Source organism: Vulpes vulpes, chromosome 1 (genome assembly GCF_048418805.1).
Source record: "Vulpes vulpes isolate BD-2025 chromosome 1, VulVul3, whole genome shotgun sequence".
Lineage (NCBI taxonomy): Eukaryota > Metazoa > Chordata > Mammalia > Carnivora > Canidae > Vulpes > Vulpes vulpes.
In genome coordinates, this window is record NC_132780.1 from 93,001,159 (window position 1) to 93,023,816 (window position 22,658).

The window sequence follows — 22,658 nt, forward strand, 5'->3', positions numbered from 1 at the left end:
GGGATCCCTAGTTTAAGGGAGTGAGCCATCCAGGTGCCCCAAGAAATATATTTTTAAACAGAAACTTGGACATATATACTTATTTTGATTTTTTATAATTTCGAATTTTTTAACAGATTTTCACAAAACTTCCTTTTAAAAGACATCTTCTCACTTAGATATTTTGGCAATACTTTATACACTTATTAAACCCCATTCTGCTTCTATCTTTAATTAATTAATGTATTTATTTATTTATTTATTTATTTTAAATTTTTATTTATTTATGATAGTCACAGAGAGAGAGAGAGAGAGGCAGAGACACAGGCAGAGGGAGAAGCAGGCTCCATGCAGGGAGCCCGACGTGGGACTCGATCCCAGGTCTCCAGGATCAGGCCCTGGGCTGAAGGTGGAGCTACACCGCTGAGCCTCCCGGGCTGCCCTACCTCTATCTTTAAAGAAAAGTTTCAAACTGTTGAGAGAGTTTATTAATTTTGTCCTGGCTTTCCTCTCCATCAGTTAAAATACAGATGTAAACACACACACGCGTACACACACGTAAAACCACCTTGGTTTCACAAATGCAATTCAAATGAAGTTCAAAATGAGTGAGGAGGGAAAAACCAGGTCTTTCAACTTTGTTTAATATAGTCTAAGTAGAAGAAGTTCAAACAATTTACAGTGACCTTCAAAAGAAATAGAAATGTAATAACTTCAGCCTTAACTAATCTCAAGGAACGGTGCCAGCAAATAGGGAGAGAGACTTGGTCTGCAGACCAACCACATAAGGCAGCGCACATCTCCACTGTCACATGGAAAGGGAGGAGAGTAGATGGGGCAAGATGAGGTAGGAAAAATAGATTCACAGTTTGATTTCATAACAGGTGTTTAAACTACGACCAAGGCTTCTCTTATTCACTTTCCAGATATGTATTAATAATGAAAGAGAGAGCAGAAGGGAGAGCCTCTTGTCTAACCATTTTCAGACACCGGGGACCTGCCTGGCTTCCTCAACCCAGGTTCTGGATTTCACTGTGAGTTACTGCTTCTTCTGTTTCTTTGCTTTACACATTTAAAGAGAGAAACCAGGGTTTTAGCTAACATGAGATCTCTATCTTGGCTCTCAGACATCTTATTATTATTATTATTTTAAATTTTATTTATTTGTTTGAGAGAGAGTACGGGTGAGAGAGAGAGCAAAGCATCGCAAAGGGGTAGAGGGAGAAGCAGACTCCTTAGCAGCAGGGAGCCAGAGGCAGGACTCGATCCTAGGACCCTGGGATCATGACCTGAACTGAATGCAGACTTTTAATGCTTAACCGACTGAGCCACCCCGGAGCGTGGATCTCAGACATCTTAATTAATGCTTAATTAATGTAGTTAACCTACAACAAACTAGTCCAATAAGACAGAGGTTGAGAACACAATGGCAGGAAGACTTGGTTTTCTCCACTTTGTTCCTCCTCCCTGCTGTTGAAAACCCATACATTTAAAAAGACATTATTTTGTAGTTACAACCCCTCCCCCCCAAAAAAACACCTCAAAACAAATAAACAACTCCTCCATACCCTGCTATTCTCTCCATTACTGAACAACCTGTTGTTTTGCTGTGTGACAATGCTCCTCTGACTTAAACCTTTCTAGGATTTCAGAACTTATTTCCAATTGTGGAAGATTGTAAGTGGAGTATACTTTTCATAATTTCATATCCTAGTGCATCAACTTCTGAATAAATAGCTACAGCAATGGAATATCCAAAACAACAGCCTTCTAAGACTACTTAGGATTACAAAAAGTATGTTTCGATCTCAACTCACCACTGAACTTTGCCTCAAACTTAGTGACTTCTCCATAAATGGGTATGATGCCAATAACTACCTTACCTGTCACACTGGGATATTGTAAAAGTAAAATAAGACTAACCTGTGAGTTAATTTAAAATTGTAATGGGCTATGAATTTTTTTAAATGATTAGTTTTAAGCTATAAGATATTATAATTGACAATTTACCTAAACTCAAATTTTAGCCATGTTTTCCTGGGATTTATTAGAAAGCAGAAAAGTCAACCACCCAACTGTTGTAGTAGGTCCTACTTTGGAAATTTGTGTTCCCCAAGAGAATGCAGAAGCAGCGTAAATCAAAGGTGGGGAGGGGGTATCAGAGCACTGGACAGGTAGTGAGGGATTTAATGTACAAAGGTGGGGTAAAGTAGGCAAAATGATTGAAGCATGGATGAGAATAGATAGACAAAGGACAAAATAAGTGGTAAAAAAGAAGTGTCTTCATAGAATAAATATTGTACCTGCCTTCTGGAGGTGTTAAAACAGCCCATGAATCATACCTACAGTGTCAGCCTGCATCATTATTGTTTAGTGCTCTGGTTAGTACTGTATAGGTTCTCTTGCTTGGGAATTTCAATTTCTGCCCATAATGACTAATAGCATATTTGATGTTCATGAGCTGTACAGCTCTGTCATATGCTGTGGTTGTGAACATTTGTGTTTAGGCCTTCCACTGGCCTCATTTCCCTACACTAATTCAAGTAGGCCTCACATTTTTTGCTTGGGAGTCTGTATGCCTCAAACATTTTTACAAATTTTTTCAAGATTTTGTTTATTTATTTGAGAGAGAGAGTGAGAGAGAGAGAGAGAGAGAGAGAGAGACCATGAGTGTGGGGAAGGAGCAGAGAGAGGGGGAGAAGCAGGGAGCCGGAAGGGGAACTCAGTCTCAGGACCCCAATAACATGACCAGAGCCAAAAGCAGGTGCTTAACCAATTGAGCCATGCAGGTGCCCCTATAATTTTTTTTAAAGATTTTATATGTTTATTTTAGAGAGACAGAGGGAGAGAGAGAGAGAGAGTGAGCAGAGGAGAGGGAGAGAAAAACTCAAGCAGACTCTGTGCTGAGTGTGGAGCCCAACATTGGGCTCGATCTCACGACCCTGGGATCATGACCTGAGCTAAAACCAAGAGTCAGACACTCAACTAACTGTGACACCCAGGAGCCTCACATTTTTATAATTTTGATTGCTCCTTGCTAGTCTCCATTTAATTGATGTGCTTTTAAAAGAAGTGTAGTGTGTAAAACCAAATATAATGTTTAAAAAGTGGCCTAAGCAAAGTCAGAAATACATTTCTACCTTTTTTTTTTTTTTTTTTTGCCGGTGGGAGCTATGAATTTTGGAAGCTCTCAAGAATTAGGCCAGGCTGAGTAGACCTCAAGGAGGCTGGAGGACAGATGATCTAGACAGCCCTCAAAGAAATGCTGAGGAATGCCTGAGTGAGGTTTTTTTCTCTCTTAATATAATAATAACAATAAAAGCTAGACCACTAATAACACATAGAGAAATTATCAATATAACATAACATAAAAGGAAAACGAGAAGGTGGTAAAAAAACAAAATCTTCTAACAGGAGCTTTTGGTTCCTATGACATTCATTAACGCTTATGTTTATGGAGTTCGAAGTCAATTCGGAAGAAGGAAATTTCAACCACTACAGGTGTAGGGAGTATAATCTTACTGCCTCTTCAAAGTATTCTTTATTTTTTTCCCCTATCACTTATTACCTCCTGGTGGTTATGAATTACATAAAATATCTATGCCTGCAGGTGTCTCTCAGGTGCTATTGCAGAGCAATGCTTTTCAAGTGCTTAGTGTGCATACAAATCATCTGGAGATCCTATTAAGTGCAGAGTCTGATTGGGCAGCTCTGGGTGGGAACCTAAGACTCTGCATTTGTATCAGACTCCCTGGGGTTGACAAAGCTGCTGGTGGTGGACCACACTCTCAGTCCCAAGGCTAGAGGGCTATCATGTAGCAGATACTTTCTGCCTCTTCCATATTAGTTATTTATGAAAGAATATGCAGCTGGAGTCCTAATCTTTACAGATACACATATTAGGACTCTTGAAAACAATCAATACTGGCTCAAGTCAAACACTCTCAATTGGAAATAAGCAACCAGAACCACAGTGTAAGAGCAGGACTGTGTTCAGTGACATTCATGACATTGAACAACTACTTGGCTTTTAAATTTTGTTTCATTCATTCATTTCTTTCCCCCTATGAATTAGCTATAAAAATATGGTTCAAGGTCCAGTATAAGTCACTGTGATGAATAATATATATGGTGGACTCTTAACTTCAAAGCAAATGGCTATTTTTGAAGATCTTTTCTCACCAAATGTGAAACAAAATCTGCTTAGGCCAATTTTGCCATTCTTCCTTCTTTCCAATATTTTGTTGGTCTCCTATTGCTATGTTCAGAATAATCAGAATATACAGGAAAGTCATCGGGTCTTTGATCTCCATCATTAGCGATACTCTCACCAAGACCTGCTCCTTCATCTGACTTATTAGGCATCTATGTAAAGTGGTCTTTGGATGAAGCCTGGTAATCTTTCCCACTGTGATATTCCAGGCACAAGTGAATGGTGGCCAGATGATTCCACTAAGCAAAGATGGAAAAAAAAAAAGTAGGCATTCACAGCACTACAGCCATGGTGCTGCTGACTCAGAGAAATAGACTGCAATGTCACAACCACAGCAAAACGCAAAACACAAGAGATAAATAAGATAAACTCTGCAACAGGCTGCACTCTTTATCAGGTATTGCTCAGAATTTATGCAGCTCCAGGCGTGATATTTGTGGGAAAGTGGTGCCAGAGGCAAGAGGCATGTGAAATCAACTGGAAGACAAGGGTAATCAAGAGCACGAGGCTAGAACACCACCACTTCTACATAATTAAAAATTTGTACAGTTAAAAAAAATTGTACAGTTAACTAAATAAGAACACTTAGAATAAATGAAAGCATCTGCTGGTAATTGGAAACACAGTTTGGTGGTTTTGTTTTGTTTTGTTTTTCCATTGTCTTTCCTTCTTCTTTCTCAGGCTAAGTGCTTTGCTATGGTTATGAACACCTATATTTCCTGTTGTTCCCAGGGGGTAACTGAAAAAAACAGGGAAGAGAAAGATGGAAGATAGTAGATTAAAACTGATATATATCATGGTTATTATTTTAGATGATTTGGGACCCTGTTTTCCTCTGCATTGGAAGGAGAATCAAGTAAGGTGAGGCCACTTAGTAGACAGCATACAGACCATGTGTAAGGCATTCGCTGTATAGAACAATACGGGCATTCTCTCCCGCCCCTCCCTCTTGATATGTAGCATTGCTGGAAGAATAATGGCAGCACCATTATCGAGGAAAGAAAGTCTAGCACCCTAGAATATCTGAAACTTTGATGTATGGATCAGGTCTTCATCGTGAAAAGATTCTTTAAGAGTTTCCTTTTGGCAACTTTCTTTTCCAGCCCACATTCAAATGCTAACTACATTTGCTTCTTCCATTCCATACGTTATCTAAAATGATTGCATATCCTTCTGCCCACAGCATATGGTTACTAACTGGTTTCATCCTATTTTCTTACCTGAACCCTTGAGTCCTCTTACTCTCTTCTCCATGACCACCTTCCTGAATGCATTCCACAGTCTGATAATGAGACTTCTTGCATTCTTTGTTCTCCGATCCACCATTGCTTTTGAGGTTAATGTTTTGTTGCCTCTTTTAAGTGCAAGGTAAAATGTGCTTAACTTTGACTTGTGTATGTTCACATACCTTGCTACTCTTACATCTGTGTATTTTGATTAGCATATAAGGGGTCAACTCCAGAATCACCTTTTAATAAATGCCTTTTCAATGCTGTTATTACTTTTTTTCTGCTTTCAAACTTTGAGGAATCAATTGATTTGAGCTACTATTAAAATGTGTTTTTCAAACCTCTCATTAACCATTAAAAAAAAAACTCAGTGAAGTCTTATTTATCTTTAATGGTTGCAGCATTGTGAATTGGACGTATTTTATGATCTTGTCATTTTCAAATATGTAACAAATGAAAAGCGATGAAAATATTAATATTAATCTGACACAATATGATACATATAGTCTTATACATATAGTCCAAATCCCTATATGGGGCATTTAATGCTTTCAAAAATAGGTTCCCCGTTCACTTAGTTCTGTAAACTCACTGAGCTTACATTTGACACACAAAATTTCTGTGAAAATTATACTGCTGTCCAGACATGCCAGAGGTGCTGTTATATTTTGTATGGTAAGTAGAATATTGGCCTCCCAATGATATCTACTTCCTAATGCCTAGAACCTGTGAATATGTTAGGTCACATGGCAGAAAGGAATAAAGGTAGCTGATGCAATGACTATGTCAGCCGATGCTGACATTAATTAAAATAGGGAAACACTTCTGGATTATCAGACAGGCCCAGTAAAACCACAAGGGTCCCTAAATGTGAAAGAGGGAAGCAGGAGGGTCAGTGTCACAGTGGTGAGATATAAGACTCACTGGGCATTGATGGCTTTGAAGACAGAAAGGAGCCCTCTAGAAAAGTAATGAGCGCAGCTTCTAAAAGAAAAAAAGGCAAACACCAGATTCCCTCTTGGAGCCTCCAGAAGGTTATGAAGACCTGTGGACACCTTCATTTTGGCCCAGTGAGACCCATTCCAAACTTTTCATCTTCAAAACTATAAGACACATATGTTGTTTTAAGCCACTAAATGTGTGGTGATTTGTTACAGGAGCCTTAGGAAACAAATACATCGTCGCTCACTTTGTTGGGAAAGACTTTTCCATTCATCAGCTTCAGAAAAAGTCTCCTTTTCCTTATGAAAGCTTTGTGCTCCATTTCAGATCACCTCTCTGTTTAAACAAAGCAGGCACCTCTTAACCATTTTATTGATCTGCAAGATAACTTCATATGTATCACTATTTGCCTCTGATGCTCTGTCTTGTCTTGCAATTTAGACAGAAGGGACCATTATTTCATACTTTGAGACGTACAGTCCTCGTGATATACTCTTCATTTATCTATTGATTCATTCAGGGCATTTATCTGAGTGGTTCTCAATTTACTGAGTGCCCCATGCTAAGTGATTGATATATACAAACTTGGATCCTATACTTAAAATTAATTACAAATTTAATGGAGAAACACATACACATATGACTATAAAGCACAATGAATTGTAGGGCTACAATGTAAATGTGGACACAACAGTCACAATTTGTGTTTGTTATTAGAATGATGTCGAACAACTATTTTCAGTACATTTTTTCCATATCTTGACAGTGAAGACAAGCTGTAGGAATCTATATAAAACTTTAAAAAATTGTGAACTGTATAATACAGAGTTTGTATCTAGCCAGGAAAACATGAGTGGTTGGTTATATTTTTGCTGATTATTTTTTATTTGCTGATAGAATTTTCAGAAGTTTAGCTGCAATGATTTTAAAATTTCAAGAATAATTTTACTACTTTCCTCTGGTGAGTTGATACCATGTTGCTAGCAAAATGGTAGCTTAATGGTAGTTCTTATTTTAAGAGAGCAAAGAAAGACAAATCACGCAGCGTTAGGGTTTTAAGGGACTTTAGAAACAAATTAACAATTTCAATTAGATTATGTCTTAGCTTCAGTTGCTATAGTAAAATACCACAGACTGGGTGGCTTAAACAGCATAAATTTATTTCTCAAAGCCCTGGAGTCTAGAAGTCTGAAATCATGGTCAAGTTCTGGTGAGGGTCCTCCTCCTGGGACTGCTGTTTACTGTACTCTCATAGAAGAGAGAGATGTCACCTTTCTCGAGTCTTTTCTTATAAGGACACTAATCCCATTCATAAGGGATTATTCTCATGACATAGATACCTCCCCCAGGCCCTATCTCCTAATACCATCCTACTGAATTAGGGTTTTAACATATGAATTTTGGCAAGACACAAACATTCAGTCCATAGCAGATCATTTTCTAGTTTTACCAATCATGAAGCATTACCCAGATACTTTAAGCCCTGGATTCCCACAGACCTGAGCACAGCCATTTCCTCTGAGTGCTTATGGACTTGGTCACAGTACTAAGCATTTAAGTGAAATGCCTTATTTTCTCCTTATGAGAACCCAGATGAGGTAGGTACTATCATGAACCTCTCCCCCCCCCCCCATGGAAGTAATTTGCTCAAAATTCATCTGCTATCAAGCTTTAGAAGGATGATTTGAACCACAGCAGGCTGATTATAGAGCACTCCCTCTTAACACTGTGCTATACTACCTGTGTGGCTAAGGTATTGGATAAAGCAGTAGGAACTCTGTTTGATTCATAGACTGTAACTATGTCTGGCTGTATCACAATAAACACTTAAGTGAAGAAAGGCAGAAGGAAAGAAAAAATAATTATGACCCCTGCACCTATTTCTATAGCTATTCTTCATGGCAGGTTTGCATCTTGTGTTCCTCAAGCCATATTCACTGCCATGCGGTCATGACTGTCACTATCAGGTTGGGCTTTCTTTAGATCTCTGCTACACCTGTGTCCAGGAAGTGCTGAAGAAAGTCCTGCTTCCTCAGTATGACCAGGGAGAAAGAACATAATGCACATGAACATTTTTAAAAATTTAGATGAATGTTCCTCCCCAAATGGGGTGGTTTCTTCAAATCAAACCCTACACTACTAAAGTAACTCTATTCCCTATGAAAAGTGACTTGATTTACCCCTTGTGATTGCCATTGCCATGCACTGGAACTATCTGGGAGTAGTGATGAAAGACGATCGGAGGAGTTTCTATGTCGTTTAAACATAACTGCAGCAGAACTAGAGAATGATGATGTGGAATTGGTGAATGGAATCCACTAGATTTATCCAAGGCCGGAGAGATATTTCCCTTTGGGGGCTATTTAGCAAGGCTTCTTCCAGTATCACTATGCCAGCTGCATCTGTGTTTGCTAGACAGCTTGGCCAGAAAATGGGGAGGGAGGAAGGAGCCTTAAGTGTTTCCGAGTGTTAAGGAAATAACTTGGGTCACTTTTTGCATGGATGATGATACATGTGGGAAATTCAAAGCTGGTCCAGCTGATTTCTATCCTGGAGTACTGGACCAGGGAGGAAGCTGAGGACAGCCATGTTTCCAGCAGACCAGGGATCTTCTGTTTTCTGCCTCAGTTCCTTTCCTTAGCTTCACTTCCACATGGTAAATGTGGTTATTTAGTCATTTATATTCACAGTCCTTCTGCTAGGAAATGTAAGCCTATAAACTTCACATCATCTTTACATAGCACCTTCTTTAAAAAAAAATTTTTGTTTTTATTGAAGTTCAATTTGCCAGCATATAGTATAACACCCGGTGCTCATCCCATCAAGTGCCCTCCTCAGTGCCCGTCATCCAGTTGCTCCATCACCCCACCTACCTCCCCTTCCACTACCCTTTGTTTCCCAGAGTTAGGAGTCTCTCATGGTTTGTCTCCCTCTCTAATTTTTCTCACTCAGTTCCTCTCCTTTCCCTTATAATCCCTTTCACTATTTCTTACATTCCCCATATAAATAAAACTATATGATGATTGTCCTTTCCCTATTAACTTCCTTCACTCAGCATAACACCCTCCAGTTCCATCCACATTGAAGCAAATGGTGAGTATTTGTCGTTTCTAATGGCTGAGGAATATTCCATTGTATACATAAACCACATCTTCTTTATCCATTCATCTTTCGATGGACACCGAGGCTCCCTCCATAGTTTGGCTATTGTGGATATTGCTGCTATAAACATCGGGGTGCAGGAGTCCCAGCATTTCACTACATCTGTATCTTTGGGGTAAATACCCAGCAGGGCAATTGCTGGGTCGTAGGGCAGGTCTATTTTTAACTCTTTGAGGAACCTCCACACAGTTTTCCAGAGTGGCTGCACCAGCTTGCATTCCCCCAACAGTGCAAGAGGGTTCCCCTTTCTCCACATCCTCTCCAACATTTGTTGTTTTCTGTCTTGTTAGTTTTTCCATTCTTACTGGTCTGAAGTGGTATCTCATTGTGGTTTTGATTTGTATTTCCCTGATAGCAAGTGATGCGGAGCATTTTCTCATGTGCTTGTTGGCCATGTTTATGTCTTCTTTGGTGAAATTTATGTTCATGTCTTCTGCCCATTTCATAATTGGGTTTTCTGTTTTTTGGGTGTTGAGTTTAATAAGTTCTTTATAGATCTTGGATACTAGCCATTTTTCTGATACGTCATTTACAAATATCTTCTCCCATTCGGTAGGTTGTCTTTTAGTTTTGTTGACTGTTTCTTTTGCTGTGCAGAAGATTTTTATCCTGGTTAAGTCCTAATAGTTCATTTTTGCTTTTGTTTCTTTTGCTTTCATATATGTATCTTGCAAGAAGTTGCTGTGGCCAAGTTCAAAAAGGGTTTTGCCTGTATTCTCCTCTAGGATTTTGATGTATTCTTGTCTCACATTTAGATCTTTACACATTTTGAGTTTATCTTTGTGTCTGGTGTAAGAGAATGGTCTAGTTTCATTCTTCTGCACATGGATGTCCAATTTTCCCAGCACCATTTATTGAAGAGACTGTCCTTTTTCCGTGGATATCCTTTTTCTGCTTTGTCAAATATCAGTTGACTGTAGAGTTGAGTGCCCATTTCGCACCTTCTTTTATTTTTTTTTTATTTTTTTATTTTTTTAAATTAATTTTTATTGGTGTTCAATTTACCAACATACAGAAAAACACCCAGTGCTCATCCCGTCAAGTGTCCACCTCAGTGCCTGTCACCCATTCCCCTCCAACACCCGCCCTCCTCCCCTTCCACCACCCCTAGTTCGTTTCCCAGAGGTAGGAGTCTTTATGTTCTGTCTCCCTTCCTGATATTTCCCAACATTTCTTTTCCCTTCCTTTATATTCCCTTTCACTATTATTTATATTCACCAAATGAATGAGAACATACACTGTTTGTCCTTCTCCGATTGACTTACTTCACTCAGCATAATACCCTCCAGTTCCATCCACGTTGAAGCAAATGGTGGGTATTTGTCGTTTCTAATTGCTGAGTAATATTCCATTGTATACATAAACCACATCTTCTTTATCCATTCATCTTTCGATGGACACCGAGGCTCCTTCCACAGTTTGTCTATTGTGGCCATTGCTGCTAGAAACATCGGGGTGCAGGTGTCCCGACGTTTCATTGCATCTGAATCTTTGGGGTAAATCCCCAACAGTCGCACCTTCTTTTATAAAAGCATTGCAAAGTGACAGAAGGGCTTGGCTCTTCAGAAACATTCCAAAAAAAAGAAAGTATGAACCCTGGGCAAATCATTCTGACCTTCAGGATGCTCAACTACTTTCAGTATTCCCCCTTTTCTGGACCCAGTAATAATTAACAAATTCATTCACTTATTTGGAAAAAAAAAAAAACAGTAAATACTCCAAATTTTTGCCTGACTAAATTCAATTAAACCTAATTCTTACACGTCTTTTTACACATTATAATTGATGCCTTATTTTATCTAGCATTTGCCTCTAGGTCTATTTTTCATGTAAAATTTGCTTTTAATGTTTATGACACATTAGGTCATAGGAGTACAGGTGTTTATTTCTTTGATAGCTTCCTTAGAGTGCCTCCCAAAGTGGTCTCGATCCCAATGAATGCTGAAATAGCACTGTTGTTTCTGTGGAAAATATGGAGAACGTTCTGTGTGGGACAGCCACAGCATTTTTGGGAAACCTCAGAAAGGATACTTGGTGTTGCAAAATCAAGTACTCTTTTTGACCTAAACTATATATTGGTTTTCTTGAAATTACCTCAGGGTTAGAACTTTCACCCCATTAACATGGTTAGTAAAGTCATGTTTTCCTTCAAGAACACAAATGTATAAATAAAAGGGATGGGTTATAGAGGCACTTGAGTGGCTCAGTTAGTTAAACATCTGACTCTTAATTTCGGCTCAGATCATGATCTCAGGGTTGTGAGATTGAGCTCTGATTCAGGCTCTGTGCTGGGCATAGGGCCTGCTTAAGATTCTCTCTCTCCCTCTGCTCCTCTACCCTCCACTCATGTGCTCTCTCTCTCTCTAAAAAAAAAAAAAGAAAGAGAAGAAGATGTGTTATAGAAAAATACTTGAGATTTCACTTAAGATTCCCCTAACTGTTGCATCTTTCTCATCTCGAAACTATTCGCCAAATGTGCCACTATATCTGTTTTCTTCAAGTTGCCATTTCTTGGGAGTTTTCCTTTGGAACCTTTGAAGACAGAGTTTTCAGAAACTAAACAAAATAGCCTCTATTCTCCAATAGAACCAGGGTGTTGGAAAGATTAGACTGAGTTTTTGTGTCAATTGAGAGGCTTAAATGAAAATATTTATGGAAAGTATATAGAACAAGGCCAGGCACAAAGTTGGCACTCCACAAAAGCCAGATATTATCATTTCCTTCAAATTATCTGCTCTCTTCTCTGTGGTCCTGGCACCAGTAAGCCCTGGTGCCATCAAGAGACCCAGAACGTGATATATGAAGAAAAAAAGATAGAAGAGGTAAAATAAGGAAAAATAGAGATTATGTGTTTAGTGTGGAGCAGTCAATGAGATAGGGGGAAAAGAAGATAAAGATAAAAAAAATTAAGTTAAAAGAAAAAACTTACAGGTTTTCACTAGCAATGATCTTAAAGGATACTCCAACACCTTGGAGGTTATTGGCACTGGGCCCTTCATTTTAATATTGGTCTGCTGTCATTTTATCCTTCATGTTCTAACTTCTAGTATGTGTTTCAGATCATCTGGAAGATTCTTCAGATCTAATTCTATAAAATGGGTTAAAATAAATGTTTTTAGTTTGATCTGTATAGATAGCCATAAACATCAAATGCTGAACTAGTTTCTTCCTAAATCTCTTGAAACCCACTGTAGTATAATTTGTTCCTAGAGGAGAATTTTTCAGATATCATTCTTTCCTCACTCTCCATCAAAGGAGTTAGTTACTAAATTACCAAAGTTACTGTAGTTACTGAATTATCAAAGACTTTCTTGGTAAGGCATTGTCACCTATAAGTCAGTCCCTTAGGACATTGTAAGAAGCATGTCCTTGGCTGGTAGATAGATAAAACACTCTGGAAATTCCTTTACCTATTTAGGCCTTAGGAACATCATTAAGGCCATTAAAGTAGCACTTTTCTTTTTTTTAAAAAAAGATTTTATTTATTCAGGAGAGACACAGAGAAGCAGAGACACCGGCAGAGGGAGAAGCAGGCTCCACACAGGGACCCCAATGTGGTACTTGATCCCGGGTGGGACCCCAGGATCATGCCCTGAGCCAAAGGCAGACACTCAAATACTGAGCCACCCAGACGTCCCAAAGTAGCACTTTTCTAAATGATATCCCCATGGCCTGAAAAAAAATGAAGCAATTTCAAAATCTTCTATTAATTTTTTTTTTTTTTTTTTTTTTTGCCATGAGATGGTGCCCATAATGAAAGAACTCTGAGATTTCTTATGAGAGTGTGACCCTAGGTGACAAAGTTTTTCTAGGTGGTCTCAGAGCCACAAGACTTCATTCTTCTTGTGCTTGTCAATAGCGAAGACAGGAAAGTAAATTTGACAGTGCTGAATAATATTTATTAAGCACCTTCCACAGAAGGCAGCCCTCATCTAGGCATGACGCGAAGCTTTGAACAAGTCAGATTTTACATTCCAGTACGAAGAGCCAGAAAGTAAATACACAAGCACACAAATACATTAACAAGAAGATATTCAGTGGTTATGTGCTACCATAAACAAAAATTAACTAATTAATTAATTAATATGGAAAAATTTGTTTTCTGGGAATTAATTTCTGAATCGTATAAACAATGACATTCTTGCAAGGCACACTGTATACTAGAAGAATATAGGCTAAATAGTCCTAGACTGCCCTTAACTTTATACTTCTTACTTGGTTGAGCACTTTATTCCCAGAGAATCATTTATTAACCTCATAAGTAAGTCAATTTAAGAATAATACTTTGTATTTCTGTAGTATTTACTTCTATGATTGTATTTGAAAGAATTCACTTAGTAAGATATATAAAGACTTCATGAAGTGGACACAAGCAGAGACTAGAGGCTATATTTTTGTAAAAATAGAGACTAAGATGAGTGGGTGGCCATGAAGCATTTCTGGGTCTACCGAGGGAAGGGGGAAACCCAGGCATGTGCCACTGAAGGTGAGAGACGCTTGGTCACAAAAATCAGTTAATAGATAGGCTAAGTCCTAAATGATCAGTGAAACAGAATCACCAACATTTTTTTTTTATAATGAGAATGTTTTTCTTTTTTAAAAGATTTTATTTATTTACTTATTTATTTATTTGAGAGAGAGAAAGAAAGTGGGAGAGAGAGAGCATGAGCATGAGCAGGAGCAGGGGGGTAGGCAGAGGGAGAAAGGGAGAAGCAGACTCCACTGGGTAGGGAATCTGATGTGGGGCTTGATCCCAGGACCCCAGGATCATGACGTGAGCTGAAGGCAGACGCTTAACTGACTGAGCCACCCAGGCACCCCGGAGTGTTTTTCAATACATATATTTTTAAAGTATGGAAATATCTTAAGAAACATCAGAACGTTATTGGACTTATTTAAGGCAATTTAGGATTTCATATTGTTTTGTTTTGAAGGCACCATGTTCTTTTCGTTGCTTAGAGTATTCAAAGGTTTTCATTTGACTCAATAGCATGATAGTCTAGATTCATGCCAAGAGATGGCCTTCTTTTTCTGACTGGATTGGATTCAAGATTATTTGTGATGATGAGGAATTAATTGTAGTTAGTCAGGTTGACCATAATGCTCATATGCTAAGTCCATACTCATGCTAAGTATGATATCTCCATGCTTGTCCAATACCACTTAGGAGAAGGACCTAAAGTCTTCAGGTGAAGAATATGGTCCCAGAATGGTCACATATTGATCCCATCTATATGGAGCTACCGTGAAAGAAGATTACATAATACGAGTCTGAGACTAAATAGAGAATGTACAGAAGTGATGCTCTCAATGAAGAAACAGGTGAAAGAAAAATCAGTCCTTATCTCAAATGCTGTTTTGTCTCATTTATGGGTTTCCCAAGGATTCTGGGGGTGGGAGTGTGTCTCCCTGACTTATGTTGGATTCAGTGATCTGCAATGTGGGGCTGAATATATTCTGTCTCACCAGTCATGCTGAGATTGGGATTCCTCTGGTGATCAAATGATTTGTCCCAAATGATCAAGATGTCTGAAGAGTTACAGATAAGAGTCAAAAGATAACTGTGCCTTTCAAAATCTCAGGTCACTGTTTAATACCACTGAAAGTTTAACTCCCGATAGTATCCATCATAGTCCTTAACCATCTAGTGCAATGGAAGTAACGTAAAGATGTTGAAATGTAACAGGTTCAGTAAAAAATGCCTAAGGTAAGCATGTTTAGGAGTTTGTGTATTTCCAGAAAATGTATTCATTTTCTTTCTGACTACATTTTATGTTAAAATATTAGTGGTGAGATTAAAAGTTACCAACTCCTTTTTTTTTTTCCAACTCTTTCTTAAACCATGCAAGAACTCATTTACCATACTAGTCAGAGGTGTTTGTATATTGCCTGATGTAAGACTTGATCACAACTTTGATCACACAATTCAAAAATTTATATATGATGCAAGAGTGTCCAGTAAAGCTGAAGATTAAAGTTTGTGTTGTTAAGTTTTCTGAGTTAATGATGAAAAAATTAATTTTGTCATAGCCCTCTAGCTAATACTGTCATCAGAGGAGGTGTATTTAATCTTTACTGGTATTTCCTATTTAAGCCCCTGACCTTAAAAAAATATATTTGGATGAAATTTTTTTTAAATATTTTATTTATTTATTTATTTGAGAAAGAGTGAGAAACAGCAAGCACAAGCAGGAGGGAGAGGGAGAGGGAGAGGAAGAAGTAGGCTTCTTGCTGAGTGCAGAGGCTGATCCTAGGGCCCTGATATCTTGCCTGAGTGGAAGGCAGCCACTTGAACTGAGCCACCCAGGTACCTTAAAATTTGTCTTTTTAAAATATGAAATATGTGATACATTTCTGTTCTACTTTAACAATTTAATAATTTAAATGACTTTATGATGAATATCAATTATACTTCAAGGACTTTTTTGGTGTTTTCAGGTCGTTTGCTCCTATGATAAATGGCTCGGGCTATTATGGTTTTTAAAAGTTTTGGGTCAACACTTGACAGGTTTTTAGAAGTCATTTTTATTGTTTTTAAGATGATTGGCTATAGTAACTTGTCCCCTACCTTCAGTTCTATTGCTTTAAACCATCTTAGAGGCTGCAAAACCAGCTGGTTAAGTGTCTTGTAAATAAGGAGGATTACAGTTAGCTACTGATAATTTCTCTTAGAATGCATAGATGAGAATTCAGCTACTTTGCCTTTTATTTCCAGAGGTCTTTTTGGCTTACTTCTGGTTTCTCTGTTCTGTTCCAGAGATGATTAAATTTGCCCTAGGCCTTCCTGCCCAATATTCCAGTAGCTGTGGCGTGGTTCTAGTGGAGAGGCCAGGAGCTCTGGAGCAGATTTCAGCTGCAATTCTGGCTCTGTCATAATCTGCTGTGTGATGTTGGGCAAGTTACTTTACCTCTCAAGCCTCAGTGTCATCAGCTGGAAAATGAGAATGAAAATAAACACTTCCCAGAGTTATTGTGAGGATAAAATGAAGTGTGTGGTATGATAACTAATATTTATAGAATATTTATTATGTGCCAGGTACGTAGTTAGCACCCCTAAATGGCAGCTCCTTTAGACTTGACTTTGTGCTCTTGCTAGTTGGACTTTACACAATTAATCCACTGAAGTCCTCATACACTTTTCTCAAATGCCATAGAAAATAACAAGAAGGTAGAAAGAGATGAATCGGAAAGAATCTACTATGTACAGCCATGGAGTTAGACATTTTACTTATATTATATTATCTGATCATCTCAGCAACCCTTTGGAATAGGACCTATTATCCCCATTGTGCAGATGAGAAAAACAAAGCCCAGTGGGGTTATTTTATACTTTTTTTACATGCTAACAGAGCTAGCAAAATAAATAGAACAAATAGAATAAAGTCGGGAACTTAATTCTATCAGAGTAAATTACAACACTGATATGATATTAATAATCTAGTTACTTTCTTCTTGTTTATTACCGAATCATCAATCATCATTTTCATTTATGCAGTTAAAATAATATAATGTAAAACATTTTTCCATAATATCAAATTCACTTTATTCATCCTAAATAGAAGTTCTCATAGATTCTTGCATGAGTAAAAGGCTAAATTACTTCGTCTCAATCATAAAACATACTGAGGCTTATTTTTGCTGCCAAAACTGTTCTTTGGTTTAGAAAATTTCCCCTAGGTCATTTAGAAGTATTCCCAGAAAAGATGAAAATGCCAAAAACCTGGTCAAAATTTTTTCAAGTATTGCACCAAGAATGGAAGGAATTTGGGAATCAAGAATGTATATTTATCTGGTCACAGGGAGAATAGGAGTTATCTGAATGCCACCCACTCAGTGTTTGTCACTTTCTTTCCTGGGTGGCTAATTTCCCCTCATGCTCTGGCTAACTTCATGTATTGTGTGGTCAATCATCCTACCTTTCTCTTATTTTCAATTTTATTACTTATCCTCAGGAGGAAGGACACCTGAGAAAATTTCTTTTGGGGCTTCACGTTTTCAAAGGAAGGTGCAAATTAGATGTAATAAATTTGTAATTCTATTTCCATCTTTAAAAATAAATGTCATTCAGGCATTGGTTTGCTCTGTCACCTTGAATCAGAAAACAGCTCCATCTGGTTTATTTAGTTTTTGATAGCTCACACTTCAAAGAAAGGCAAGGGTTATATCCGCTGATAATTTTGCAAGCTTACGCAAGCCAAAAAAAAAAAAAAATCTTTCCCTGACCCCTGCAGTGATCAGTATGTATATCCTGAAGCACCAGAGATCTGATGACGTCTATTGTGGTTTGCTGACTCCCAACAGGCTTGATTCTGCCGGCTTGACTCCGGAAAAAGAATCCCACCAGCTTCAAGCAAAATTGTGCCCAAGTAAAGATTGCTAATAAAAATATCATGGAATTGGCTCTGGTGCTACTTTTGGTCTTAAAATTCTCTCTCTGTGTATGTCTGTGAGTTTGCATGTACATGCATTTATGTGTATTTTAACTTCAGCATCTGTATTCAACTTAATCTTTTAGAAGCTCTAATATACTGTGTAAGCTTTCAGGCAAGGTTCTGGCAATGCAACTTCATGCAATTGGCTTCACTTTCCATTGATATCCATGTAGACTTCCCAAAGTCAGGTTTGAGTCTTAATTTATGGAAAAGTAACAGAGGGCTAGTATGTTTTATGCATTATTATTTCAAAGAGATGAGTTTTTCAATAGAAATACACATCATCATTTTTAAGCTTCACTTACAGTTTATACGCTACCTACTTTCAAAATAACCTGTTTATTTCTAGCCCTGTCCTGGTTTTGCAACCACTGTTTGCTCTGGATGCCCCATCAGCGAAATAGTGATAATAATACTTGCCACCTACTTCATTTCCTAGTGGTGTCTTAAAACCAATGAATAGAGGTCTGCATGATCCCCAATCTCTTTGAAATACAATAGCTTTATAGCTTACAAATTAATTTCAACCGAGCTAAAAGTTACACCCTGGATATAGAATTCTATAAAAGCATGCAAAAGAAGAATATATTTGTAAATTATGTAATTAAATTAATTTTAAAATGAATGGACTATATATCATATGTATATGTATACACAAAAAGGAGGAATACACTCAAATTGTGAAAAATATAGTTACAGAAAAGCTTAGAAAATAATAATGAATATTCTATAGAAGTTAATATTGATAGCGGTTATCAGCATTGGTGGTATTTTGGGTAAGTTTATTTTCTTGTATATATTATATATACATAGCTTTCTTATATATTCCAAGTTTCCTGGAATGAATTTGTAGCACTTCCAAAATCAGGAAAATGATCTCAATAGATATATTTATAAAAATTAACTGGACAAGAAGGAAATTTCTCAGAATGCAAACAAGCTTTTAAGAAAAAAAATCCATTGAATTATTTAAGTACTATAAAAGTACTATACAGTACTTAAAGTTCTATAAAAATTATAGTACTTGGGTTTGGACCCAGTTTACAATAGGAAGCTCAAGGAAAATCTATCATTAAAGGAAAACACTCAAATCTTTGGCCATATCCAAAGTCTCTCTATTTATGCAAGTTTCTGTGGTATGTCAGCAGTTAGATCTAATTTTATCTGTTCAACCTAGCACACTACTGAGTGTCCATAAGTTTAATATATTCATAAAGTGTAAAAAGGATATCCCAATAGGTAAATTATTCCCACTCGCCATCACTCCTGTCACACTGGATTTCTTTAGGTTCTTCTACAATGCTACAGGCTCTCTTCCTTCTGGGTCTTTTCACATTCTGGTTCCACCTTTCCGAAATGTTACCCACAATCCTTCACCAGGCACATTCCTTTACCAGGCTAATTCTTACACATATTTTAGTTGGCTCTCACTTCTTCACAGATCATATCCTGGTCCCCAGACCAAATCTGAAGGCTTTACATATGCTCCTGTGGCTGTCCATGTTCACTCCTAAGACCACACTTGTCTTATCCACCACCTCTAGTCTGAAAGCCATTTGGAGGCAGAAACTTTTGTGCCTGGTGCACAGTAAGTGTGATTCACCAGAGGGCTGACTTCCTCAGTTCAACAAATCTTCCTGTCTATTGTTTGTGGAGAAAGAAGAAGACTTTAGTATTGGCCACTTAGCATGCCTAAGTTTTTCTCCCATGAAAGAATTGGTGAAAAAGAGAAAGAAATTTTTAAGATTTATTACAAGGAAATTTTAATTTAACTTGCTGCATAACTTAGTTATCCATTAAAAAATAACTTGGCTTAGTCTTAGAGAAGTGACTACATACACAAAGGAATTTTAAAATAAAAAGGATGAAAAAGATTTTTTTTCCCCCTCTGACTATGGTAAGTTTCAACGGCAAACATTTGTGTTAGTTCTACACATGTTACATCAAAGATAACATGATTTGTCACTTCTTCTTTGAAAAATATCCTACATCTGTAAGTCATTAGCTTTTGTCTGGCTCTTCTATTACTGGATGAGACCCTTGAAAATATTTTATGTATCTCCATTTTCCTAACTGTAGAATGGAGCTAATTTTACTCTCCACAGCGAAGAGAATGTGGGAAAAAAAGTTAATACTAGAAAATAGATGTTAATTGGCTCTTAATGAAAATGGAGAAACTTAATTTCATACTATAGCTTAATTGTCAGGGTACTGTTTTTAACCAAAAGAATTATAACCTTCTTTTTCTTATATATTTAACTAATACATAGTCTGTATATAGACTTTCACACACCCCTTTCTCAATTCCCAGCTAAAATGACTGAATTGCTGAAAACCTTGTATTTTTGAAACTTGGCTCCATGAGTACTCCACAAAAAAATGGAAAAGACATTAAACACACATTGCTCACTCCCTAACTTTTCCATATTATGACTCTGAAACTATTTGTGAATAGACATTCATAAAATGAGTTCGTTGGGACAAAATAAAGTTACTGACATCAGCTTGGCTAAGACTCTAGGCTAAGACTGCATGTCAGTCTCTGCAGGCATCTTGATTTCTCTCATTCTCTGGACATTGCTGACGAGGAGGAGGACCTACAATTCACAGTGTGGGGACCATCAACAGATCAAGAGTACACAGTGTCTCAGGAAAAAGTGAGTCCTAAAGGCCTCGTTTTGCTGGTAGTGGTTCCTCCTGAGCAATCAGAAGATGGGAAAGTGACTGTAGACAATGGGCTGGGAAGGAAGTGGGTACCCCATGGGAGTAAGATGAGTTGAGAGAGGGGAGATGTGGCATATTTTTAGCTAAAGCTGTTAAATTGGGGAAGTCAAAGGGGTTGCTCAAGTGCTTTTTTGTTGGTTTATTTTTCCTTTATCAAATTGTTGCAAATGCGTTATTAGCCTGGAGTTGGTTTTTCTACCTTACGATAGAGATATACACAAAACAAAGACCTTAAATTCTCATCCAAGGCAGACACATAAACCATATTCTAAATCATTATAATTTCTCAAGAACTTCAATTCCCCCAATCCAATAAAATTTACACTCTTCAACTTCCTTTTTAAAGAAAAAAATGAAAACAGAAACCTGATGACAGCTGTCTACATATCCTATAATTCCAAGCTTGGATTTTGTCAGAGGTGAGGACCTAATTGAGCCTGTTCATTACATTAGTCACTATCCATAGTGTTTATCCCTTGTTAATTCAGACACTTAGAAATATACACATACTCTAATGCTTCCCTACTCTGATCAGTCCACAGCAAGCCTTTGGTTAGCAAAGACAGACAAATTTGGGTAAAAAAAGAGAATATCCAAAAGACCAAGATCCACATTTGGACAAAGAGATAGAGCAATCATGCGAAAGAGTGATTCCAAGGTTGGTCAACACAGCAACTATTAATAAATATTTCTATTATGAAATAATTGTATTTACCATACTTTGGCTATATGATTCATATCCTGTAGTATTTCCAAATAAGTAGTGATAAACAGATGCTTGGTGACCTAAAATCAGTCTCACTCTGAGAAGAAAGACGCTCTTTCTATATAATATGCCCTTGAGAAGGGAGGTGACTACATACTGGGAGCCATAGAATATTGCTAACAGAGCAGCCTGAGAATCCAGGGCAGATTCTTTTTTTTTTTTTTTTTTTAAGATTTTATTTATTTATTCATGAGAGACAGAGAGAGAGAGAGGCAGAGACACAGGCAGAGGGAGAAGCAGGCTTCATGCAGGGAGCCCGATGCGGGACTCGATCCCGGACTCCAGGATCACACCTTGGGTCAAAGGAAGGTGCTAAACTGCTGAGCCACCCAGGGATCCAGGGCAGATTCTATACATATTTCTGCTGTAAAGAAAGAAAAAGGAAAATAAAAAAAACTTTTTTTCCCCTTTTTCTTGCTGTTAGAAGTGAAAAATCACTATTAGGATGAATCTCTTTCTCTATCAACCATCTGTGAGAGTAAAACAGACAAATCCCAGTTTTGTGATTGAGTCTGAGATGTGTGTGAAGCATAATTTCCAAGGCAAAGGGTCTTGGTAATGTTAACATTTGACTGAGAGGTGGGCTGCTCAGCACATGGCATAGATAGAATTACAAGTGAATGAACCTCCCTCGCAGGAAATCTGGAAGCTCCATGTGTACCCTTACCAGGTCATCAGGGGCTAGACTTTTGGACTTGTTTGTCTGAACTGATCTTGCTCTAGCCCTATTTCCAGGACTTTGATGTTTTCCCCTAACCTCTTGACCCTGACCTCTTATGTCTCTGTGATCCCAGGTATGGAATCCAGTTTTCATTACTGTGTTTCTGACTTTCCTTTCCATTTGCAGCTTCTTGCTTTCTTCAACTTGGCTTGCATACTAGAAACTGACTTCAGATCTTTTTAGCTTTGTCACAGTATCTGCTAAGCCTGGGACAAAATATTCTTCTTTTAGGAGATAAGAGAAAAACCAGAATGTGAACTGAAATAAACGAGGGTCTAGGAATGGAATCAGGTCCAATGCCTACCCATGCTCCTGTGGGGTGGAAGTTCCTAAACCCTGGTAAAGAATGTTTAAAGGTTGACTTCAAAAAACAATAAAAGATTCCATAGTTTTTGAACCCTGTGATTTCTTTTTTTAAAATATATCATCTGATTATGAAGTATCCCTCAGGTTATACAATATTCGCACTCTTCCCAAACTGTACTGAACT

General features: G+C 37.7%; 1 protein-coding gene and 1 long non-coding RNA gene across 3 annotated transcripts in view; one reads left to right on the top strand and one right to left on the bottom strand.

Annotated features, from left to right (window-relative positions):
- PDE7B (phosphodiesterase 7B) overlaps positions 1–22,658 on the bottom strand; it is a 306,678-nt gene that overhangs the window by 143,560 nt on the left and 140,460 nt on the right. The gene's annotated exons all lie outside the window — the stretch shown is intronic.
- On the top strand, positions 942–17,736 carry LOC140593902 (uncharacterized). The gene is made up of 3 exons (XR_011994318.1): positions 942–1,013; positions 14,693–14,847; positions 16,283–17,736. It is a non-coding gene; the product is annotated as an uncharacterized lncRNA (long non-coding RNA).